Source organism: Microtus oregoni, unplaced genomic scaffold (genome assembly GCF_018167655.1).
Source record: "Microtus oregoni isolate MIOR12 unplaced genomic scaffold, Mior012 000012F_ref0000307, whole genome shotgun sequence".
Taxonomy (NCBI): domain Eukaryota; kingdom Metazoa; phylum Chordata; class Mammalia; order Rodentia; family Cricetidae; genus Microtus; species Microtus oregoni.
The window spans coordinates 30,837,997-30,843,996 of NW_024543071.1; the positions used below are offsets into that span (position 1 = coordinate 30,837,997).

Consider the following 6,000-nt stretch of genomic DNA (forward strand, 5'->3'; position numbering starts at 1 on the left):
ATAACACAAGAACAAAAAATACTACTACTTTTGAATCATAACAATTAAATGTGTTACTTGCTCAAGAAAATAAATTTTGGGGCTGGAGAGATGGCTCAGAGGTTAAGAGCACTGACTGCTCTTCCAGAGGTCCTGAGTTCAATTCCCAGCAACCACATGATGGCTCACAACCATCTGTAATGAGAACGGGTGCCCTCTTCTGGTGTGTGGGAAGCAGAATGTTGTACACATAATAAATAAATGAATAAATTTAAAAAAAAAGAAAATAAATTTTAAGAGAGAATTTTAAAAAGACAAACAGCTCGTTCAATAAGTTTTGCTCTAAACTAAATGAATGAAAAGAACAGGAATAACTCACGGAGAATGTGGTGTTATGCAATAATGTACATTGGGAATTTTCATATTTCAGTTTACATGCCAAATTCAGCCAGTTACTCTTTCTGTAATAAGCCTTTGCTGGAACACAGCAGGTCAGTTATTTATGGACTGCCTAGGACTGCTTCTGCATTACAAAGGCACCACTGTAGAGTGGCAAAAGAGACAATCTTGCCAACACAGTTTAAACACTATCTGGTCTTTAACAGAAAAACTTTGCCAACCTAAATTAAATCAGTGATTCTGGAAATGTAGTGGTTCCAGGACCAAAATGACAGTCTCACCTGGAAGCATGTAAAAAATGCAAGAGTCCCACTCTACACCTACTGAGACAGAAACTCTGGAGACAGAGCCCAGCAGTATGTATTCCAATGAGTCCTGTGTGTAATTAAGGAACATTTCTACAGACACTGGGAAGAGATGAGGATCCATGTAAAATCTGTCTTGAAATTGAATAAAGACCTAATAAACCCTCAAGGAGACTGTCAGAACGGACTTAGCCTGAAATGAGGAAAAATGTCACTGAACACTCTGAAAGGAGATTCTTCTTAGGTAACACTGGCAAGTCTCATCTACAGCAATACAGACCATACAAACATAAGGCGATTGTTCTATGTAGTTGTAGGAAAATGCAGAGGGTTCAAAAACTGTCTTTTTGACCAGCAAAGTATTATTAACATGAGAAAAGTAGAGGCCTGGTTGCCATGGCAGCAGGAAAGCAATCAGAGATGTCGGCATCTCAGCATCTCCCCTCCGTCCATTAGTCCATGATCTCTGGCAAGCCAAAGCCTGGTAATAAAGGTTTTAACACAAAAGCCTTTGAGGGACACTCATGATCCAAATTACAGCAGTAGTGTAATAGTTTTCGTTTGGGACAAAAAGATTAATTAAAAACATAGTGGTAAGAGACCTATGCAGAATATTTTAAAAAGCTATGAAACGAGTATAGTGACACGTACACCAGAGGAATAATCATAACATGAGAAACCAGCAGACGTCAGACGGCATTATGAGAAGTACTACGTGAAGCCATTATGAACTGCTACTAGCTTTGAATCAAAAATTTTATCAGAAAAGTCTACTGGAATCAAGTGAAGATGTTCCCAAACTATCTTCATTTGGGGACTCATAAAAGACTGCAATTTCTTCATGACGTTTTTAAGCCAAGGAAATAGTAATGTAGGCTCAAACAAGTTGGTATTAATAGTCTTAGGGCTTCGTGTTGCTTGGGACACCGACAAGCCTGCAGACCTTGGCACCATCCTAAACACTACCACACTGTCGTTTCTTGTTCCACACTCTCTGTCACACACTAAACTGCTGCTGTTCACATAGTAAACTCTGAAAATACAGCTCTACAAATACACAGCATTGTAGGAACGGACGGAGCTTCCGAACCCTGAAAATACCCCAAGTAAGCCAGAAAGCCAGAGCTCACTGCTGCTCTAGGCACCTGGTTCGCAGTTCGGGAAACTGAGAACTAAAGGAGCCTAAAAAGGGAAAAGAACGTTGTGGAGGAGGAGCGAAAGAAAATTCTTTGCACAGTTATCCACAAGAGGGCAGCAAAATGGGACTTAGGTGGCAAACCTTTCCATACATAGGCTGTAAATACATCAGAATTAGTTTCCCCTTACTGTAAGGAAGAATTGCCACTGGGCAGATCACCAATGCACCATCCAGCTCCTCTACCTGCCCAGCTTCGAGTGGCTAAGACTTTCAAAAAGTGGCCAAATCACTACTTTGCATGTACCATATCAATCTTCACACCATCGCCTAAGAAAGTAAACTCTCAGTGATACAGCTATTAAAGGTACCGAACACACCATTATTCTAAAATAAGTTCACACATTCAGACCTAACTCGGAAGTTGGTGCTCTTTCCTACTTTGCCAGGAATGGAACCCAGCTTTCAAGAAGAGCCTACTGGGGTGAAGCAGAGAAAAACATCAGGTCTGCTTTCCATGGTCAAGGCACCTTCAAATCGCAAAGGAAATGACACCGAAAGAAACAAATCCAAGCCAGGTGGTGGTTAGCGGCTGCCCACCCCTTTCATCCCCGCACCGGGGAGGCAGAGGCAGGCAGGTCTCCAGGGTTAAGACCAGCCTGGTCTACAGAACTAGTTCCACAACACTCCGTGAAAGCAAAAATAAACCTAAGTGCTCATCTAGCCAACACATCCTGCAGCCTTCCTGCACAGGTAAATGCTTCGTAGAACTATTAAGTAGTACTCTCAGGATAATACGTAAGTCCTGGACACATCCAGTCTACAGATGTAGCACAGCCGAGCACATCTGCACACAACCAAATGATCCTGACACTTGGAATGGGTAGTAAACAGGTGAAGAACATGGAGAAACTGGACCAAGAATTGATGATTCATTTTCAAATCTGCTGTGAATTGTATCAGAATATTTGTAGTAAGCCAACAGCTCACTTATACAAACCTATTATGAAACCAAAAGCAACCTCCGACTCCCTTCTTCCCACTGTGTTTCCCTTCCCTCTGTGACACACTCAGTGGCTCCTATCCTTTCATTCAGAGAAAAGGAGTTTCCCCTGACAGATTAATAACCAGAAAGCAGACTGCCTAACATTCAACCAACATAGCAAGGTGAGGCAGGTGAATACGGGAAGCAGTCAATGTGGTAGCAGACACCCAAGCAAAATTATTTTCTCCGCAAAGTCACACTGTTAACCCAACAAGGAATGTTTTTAAAGGATTCAAGAGACACAATAAATACCAATTACTCTCCCACGGCAACAGCAAAAGTTCGGCACTTCCAATTTCGGAGTAAGCAACAATTAGCTCTGCTGTTCTACCTAAGCATCCAGCCGCCCCAGCAGGCACTGGCTCGCAGATCGCAGACACCCTTGTTTTTAACTGCAGCGACCACACAGCCCCGAGCTCGCACACCCACCGTCGCGGGAGGGAAAGGAAGGGCCTCTTCTTCTGGGGAGGAAAAACAGTTCACATCTTGTTCCCGTAGCCCGCTTCTGGAACCTAAAAACAGAAGCCGCAGTCACAACCTCAGAAACCCAAGGCAAATAGATGCTCTCCCACCACCCCACCCCCGAACAGTTTAGATGCCTAGAAAAATTTACAGAAGGATAAGGAAGGATAAGGATCGGGTTCTAGGACACAAGAGGATGCATACATTTATCGGCAGCCAGACACTCCTTCCTAGGCTACTTGGAAACCCGCTTTAAAGTTCCCTGCCAGTAACCGGCGAAGTGAAGAGCAGGAGGAGGGATAGCAGGGAGAACCAATCCCCCCCCTCCACCCCCATTCAGCAGCCAGGGTCTGAACCCACCGGCGACACGGGTTGAGCCACACAGGAGCGCCCCAGGCGCGCAGGGGCTGCTCCTCCGCGACGCGTCGGGCGGGCCGAGGTCTAGGGAGCCCCCGGGCCGGGTGTAAGGGCGAGCGGCCGCCAGCCTGGGCCCTCGGGGGCCCTCCCGCGCGGGCTCGGCCCGCACTCACATCCCGCAGCGGCGGTCCCGACAGCCGCCAGCAACCCTCGCCCCGAGGGGCGCCTCCGGAGCCGGGGCCGTGACCGAGACGCCGAAGCCGCGCGAGCTCGCCCAGAGCCGGGGCCCGCCCAGCCCGTCAGCACGGCGGGAGGCCGTCGGCGGCCGCGGCTGCCCCGTCGCTGCTCTGCCTCTGCTTCCTGCAGCCCACGCCACGCCCACCGCGCGCGGCCGCCGAGCCCGTCCCCGCCCTCCCGGGGGCCGCACGCCCCCTCAGCTCGGCTCACGACGCGGGCTCAGCCGCCTCTGCTCGGCGGGCTCCGTTGCCGGTGCTGCCTTGGGCGGGCGGCCTAGCGCAGCGGACCCGGGCGCCGGCGAGCCAGAGGGGGGCGGGGGGAGAGGGGGCGGAGGATACGCCCCACTGCGCCTGCGCCGCCCGCGGGGCCGCTCCTCCGGGCTGGGCCCGGGCGGGGGTGGGGAGGGGGGGGAGGGCCGAGGCTACGGGCTCCCGGGAAGCGGAGGAGCTCTTGGAGATTCCCGGGGCAGCCCCGGGCCTGAGCGCGGGAGGAGGAGGAGGAGGAGGTGGAGGAGCGGGATGGGTGAAGGCTGGCGCTGCCTTGGGCGAGCATGCGGCCTCCGCTCCGCAGGCCGAGGAGGCGGCTGGGAATGAGTCAGCCAGGCCGGGAAGGCCCCGATGCACCCGGGCTGATAGTGTAGGAGGCCTCTGCATCCGCGGAGACTTTCCTCTCCGGATCTCGCCGCACCCTTTCTCCTTTCGCTTCCACGCGCCTGCAGCTCGCTGCCATAATCGCTTGACCCAAGGGGACGCGCCACCTACGCCGGACCCTTGAGACCCGAGCGCTTGACTTCGGGCAGCTACCACCTCTGGGAAGGGGAGAGGGTGGAAGGAGAAGAAAAGGCTCGCGAGGTCCCAAAGAGCCACGTTCATTCATTCAAGAATTTACTGACCACCAGCGAGGCATCAGACGCCCAAGGATAAGAGACGAAAGCAACCTCCATTCTGTGTCCTGCTGAAGCTTGTAGTCTCGTAAAAGCCACAATACACGCTTTAAATCTTCGCCGCGCTGGGCGTGTCACATGTACACACACAGGAAAGTGAGTAGAGATGTTATTTTGGGATGACCAGGAAGGACCTCCTAGAGTGACATTTGAGCAGCAATATGAAGGGTGAGAATGGCCCCGTCCTGGAACTATCTAGTTACAAGAAAGGAACTAGCAATGACAAGAAGCCTTAGAAGGGAATGTGTTTGGCACTTTTAAAGACAAAAAAAAGAATTGTCTAGGGAAAACAATAAAAGTAAGAGGACAAGGAAGTATCCGGGACATTCAGAATAAGACCTTTTTTACTCCTAGCCCTGGGTTTGTCGACCCAAATGCAGCATTCATAATGCCTATGTCACCTTACATACACCATGCTGTTATTCAGATCTGACATCTAGTGGCCTATTTTCTTTTTCCTTTATTTTTGAGTCAAGGTCTCAGTATGTGGGTAGCACTTGCTGGCCTCGAACTCACAGAAATCCTCCTGCCTCTGCCTGGGGAATGCTGGGCTTTAAATAAACGTCACCATAACAAAAAGATAAGGTGGACAAGGAAAGACAGATGACTGTCAATAAGCTTACAGGGTTCAGATCCTCTATCAACCCACACAGAAAAACTAAGAAATGTGTCTGTCCTCAGAGTGAAAGCCGCTCTCAGGAAAGCAGGGCTGAGCCGGTACCAGTTTTGATGTTGCGCCCTTTTTACTCTCTGTACCAGCGATCTTTCCAGCTCTTGGTATGATTCCTAGTAGTGCCGTGGCTAGAGATGTGCTCCGCCAGATAATCTTTTCACAAAGTTCCCCCCATTCTGATAACGATAAGGGAGAGTTCCGAGGAATTGGACAAAATCTTTTATGACATTCAGAACCCCGTGGAGAAACAAATCTGAGGTAGATGATAAGACGTAAATTTAGGCCTTTTTGCATGGCCAGACTTAAAAGTAAAAATTTGTAACCTGCTGTCCACTGTGGCACTGGGTGTAGAGTCAGGGGGCAAGATTCTGCCCTTTCATTGCTCTGGAGCGTGGTAGCAGAACTGCCTTCCACACCCAAACAGTAACAAGACTGAGTCCACCGTGTTAGACCAGTCCCTGAGTT

At 49.7% G+C, this 6,000-nt stretch overlaps 1 protein-coding gene across 2 annotated transcripts in view; it reads right to left on the reverse strand.

The window, feature by feature from the left end:
* The window catches only part of Jak2 (Janus kinase 2), a 63,781-nt gene extending 59,554 nt beyond the window's left edge, over positions 1-4,227 (reverse strand). The window contains exons 1-2 of one of the 2 annotated variants that reach the window (XM_041661302.1): positions 3,856-4,227; positions 3,293-3,375 (exon numbers count right to left, since the gene is read on the reverse strand). The gene's annotated coding sequence lies outside the window, so the exon portion shown is untranslated. Of the gene's footprint in view, positions 1-3,292; positions 3,376-3,685 lie in introns of both variants that reach the window. The other variant, XM_041661301.1, reaches the window with a different exon arrangement.
* Between the last annotated feature and the right edge of the window lie 1,773 nt (positions 4,228-6,000).